This window comes from Leucoraja erinacea, chromosome 1 (genome assembly GCF_028641065.1).
Source record: "Leucoraja erinacea ecotype New England chromosome 1, Leri_hhj_1, whole genome shotgun sequence".
NCBI classification, from domain to species: Eukaryota; Metazoa; Chordata; class Chondrichthyes; order Rajiformes; family Rajidae; genus Leucoraja; species Leucoraja erinaceus.
In genome coordinates this window covers 2,498,168-2,501,964 of record NC_073377.1, presented here as the reverse complement: position 1 = coordinate 2,501,964, position 3,797 = coordinate 2,498,168, and the positions used below count along the sequence as shown (strand labels likewise).

Sequence of the window (3,797 nt, the reverse complement as noted above, 5' to 3'; positions counted from 1 at the left end):
CAGGAGTAGCGGCAGGAGCAGCGGCAGGAGTAGCGGCAGCGGCAGCGGCAGCGGCAGGAGCAGCGGCGGCAGGAGCAGCGGCAGCGGCAGGAGCAGCGGCAGCGGCACATCGTTTCCCAGAGAGGGAAAACACCTGTGCCCGACTTCGCTCCAGCACCAGGAGAAAAATTCATTTTCTCGACCAGTATGCCAGTCTCGCTTTGGAAGCGAGTCTGGCTTCAAGCAGCGCTACCGGCCAGCGCCGCGGCCAAGGACATAGCAGTGGACTTGACTGGCTGCAATCGACCGTGAGGGATCAGTACTGTGAGTACCGGGGTCGGTCCCAGCGGGTTCTTTAGTTACAGAGATCGCTTCCTGGCCTTTTGGCTAAGATCAAGTATAGTATCTGTTTATTATCAGTTTTAATATCTAATACGTCCCTTATCTAAGGACCATATAAACAGGAATGCCCAGAACTGAGGGCATTGGATTGGGGTGGACCGGCTGCAACGACCGCGAGGGACCAGTACCGTCAGTACGGGGGTCGGTCCCAGTCTGAGATAAAGGAGCAGCCAGGAGCGCTGAGAGCATTGGAGCCGGGTCAAAGAAAATGGGCTAGATGGAATCAGCTGTGCCAGATGTCCTCCACACCGGCCATATCCACTCCACGGAAGGAAGGACAAAGCTGGAGAAGGAGGACCGTGGAACAGCAGGCAGCCAGCAGCAGCCAGCGGCACTTGGATCAACTGTAGTGGGATCAGCTGTGCCCGATGTCGGCCCCGCACCGGCCAGATCCATGCGGCCGAGCGGTAAGGCTAGACACAAATCAAACAAAGTAGTGGACTCAGAAGGGTCCGACTTTGCATAAAACCGCCGGCAACCAGCGCCTGAGAGGGCTGGAGCGGGAAGAAGCGGTGTATGGAGCCTTGCTCCAACGTGATAAACCCACAGCAGTACCTCTTAGAGGGCTGCACAATGCTTCTACCCCATCAGAGGGGAGCACTGTGGGTCAGTTCTGGGTTGACTTGCAAGAGGGGTCCGCAGAACAAAAGACAAGTGGGCAGCAGTTAAGCCCCACATGGGTACCCCGTGCGGGACCCTAGAGATCTCTAACTCTATAAAAAAGAGTAGGCAGGACCCTGATGGGCCAGAGCCTGGTAATACAGCATCCCATGATCCTAACACAGCAGGGACTCTGCTGGACATGGTGGCTGATTACTTTAGCCAAGTCAAACATGGGTAGACTTGGATCCAGGATGGCAATAGTATTACTATATGTCTGGCCACAAACGCCAACAAGAAAAATTTACAAACACTGGCCAGACATCTGCCACCTGGCAACGGTGAGGCATTACAGGTGCCCAGTGTAAACCAATGCATTTGGCAGCATATGGACGAACATCAGGAACCAGGACCTCAAGATCCAGAGAACCTTAAAGGGATTGACGGAAGGCATCATAGCATACACCCGCACCCTGGACTAAACGTAGGTAACCAAAGACCATCAAGACGCACTAGCTCTGTTTAATAATATGCAATATGACCTGAACTACACGTGGAAGGCGGCCATTCAGCCAGCACTAGGACCCCAAAAACGCTACCATTTGCAAACAAAGAACCGTGTGTGGACTAAGCCAAGACACTGGGGCTCATCAAGGCCAGCGCAAGGGCCTATTTTGGAGCATGATACCAGCCACAGGCAAGGCCATAAAAAATGTGGCTCATACCAGTGGCAGTGTCAGAAATCAATATAACCCGCAGGATCCGTTTAAGGGTATGGCCAGGGCGGCCACCCTGGAAGATGCGGAAGCCTCAACCTCCCACACAACCCCGAACAAGAAATATCAAACCAGAACCTTATTTTCAAAAAACCAAGGAAATAACACAACCACCGGTACCATGGAGGTAGGTGGGTGGGGTTTCTTCTGTTAAAATAGGGACCTACGATGGTAGGGGAGGTTGCAACACTACAGTTATGTATGGTATATAATCACTACAGATTCATATAATCTCAGCAGTATTCAGGGTTATCTGATAGGTTTTACTCATCCCAATAACCACAGTACAACATACACCAGAAGGGCATTTTGTCCTTACATAAACCAAACAATCTAAAACCCACATGGTGCTACAAAAATTGTACACATAAGGTGGGATTAAGCATACTTTTCATGGAACATTAGAATTGTATCAAACATATTTATTAAAAATAAAATAGAGTAGGGTTGCAGGATTATCATTGATTTTAACCCTAAACACATTTGTTCTAGATATTCATTTTAAGATGGATGCTCTTATTATTGATAAAGACTTGGTGTCAGTTGCGGGTTTCTATATGGCAGGCAATATAGAGCTTACAAAAGGGGCAATCATTAGCCCAATATTATGTACTAAAATTCTAAAACCAGCTTGGCATTGTTATGTAAATAGCCATAGGGTGATGTTTCCCCCATTCGGACCCATCAATGGGGTACTAGGGGAAATTCAACTACACTCGGCGTCTGGAATTTTCAGAGTACCCGACTGACCTTCTAAATCATGGTATTCAGTCATACAGGGGATGGTGTTAGAACCATGTTCCCTAATGAACCTAGCCAAAAAATATTGATTTATCCAGTGACTGGAGGCAGTCATCCATGCCATAAGACTATGGATTTATTGATTTGTAGAGTTTTAAAGACCCACTACACGGCATTGGGCGGTCAGACAGGACGATGAATCTCATCTCATCTGCACTAAGACTGTCAACACGGAAGCAGTACCTTGGACACATCAAGAAGTGGGGCATATTCTGCTTGGACAACAACCTCGACCAAAAGGCCAAGAACATTCTGGCTGTATTGGAATTTTAACAAGCCTCCATTATGATAATCGATGGAGCTACAGTGCCATCAATAGTGCCACAAGTGCACTCTCCAATTACCTATCACAAGGAACGGAGCGGCACGCGGTGGGAACGCACCCCTGGTAAGAAAACCAGGTACTCCGAAATCTGGGACGTGGGTGTCGTTTCTCAACATGCTGAGGAGCTTGTAGCTCATACAGCGTTGTCACCTCAGTAACAGACCAGGAAGATGGTTATGCTCATGGTGTTATTTACTGCACAACAAGTCCAGCCATTAAGCAAACTGCGCCTGGACTCCCTGATCATCTCACCGAGAAACTGGTGTTGTCATACAGGATTTAATAAAAGAAAACTGATCGGGTTCCTCCGGTCTAGGGTTTGATTTTATGGTACACCCATATGGCAAACGACTGTGTATAACAAGACACATCTAACAATACATAGAATATACTCAGAACATTCGAGGTCAGAGTATGGAGTTGTTTATCTCTTACAAGAAACTGCATGATAGGGTCACGATTCAAACTATATCAAGGTGGCTCAAATAGGTCCTAAAAATGGCAGGAATAGACACTAATGTTTTAACTCTCATTCCACCAGGACTACAGCAACATCAGCAGCAATATTGTACAGGTACCCACAGACCAAATCCTCAGAATGGCAGGAGGGTCATTTCAAAAAGGGTTTTCCACAGGTTTTATAATAAACCAGTTATTTTTTGGAGCCATCATTGTATTAAGAAAACATTTTATGTTCAACAAAATAATTTGCCCGAAAGGTTACAGGGTTATGATTCTCAAATTTTAAAAAATGTTATATTTTTTCGTTATACCACACAACTCTTTGTATAATTGTGTTTTAAAATTACTAATGATGCTCTCTCCCAATACCCAAGGCAGTTGTGAAGCATGGACTCGTTCCACGGCATGATGTCACAGAGCTTTGAAATCTTCACGAAGTCACTCACGTGACT

General features: G+C 46.9%; 1 pseudogene; it reads left to right on the top strand.

Moving 5' to 3' along the window:
- Nucleotides 1-346: 346 nt before the first annotated feature.
- On the top strand, nucleotides 347-451 carry LOC129705191 (U2 spliceosomal RNA; annotated as a pseudogene).
- Nucleotides 452-3,797: the final 3,346 nt, after the last annotated feature.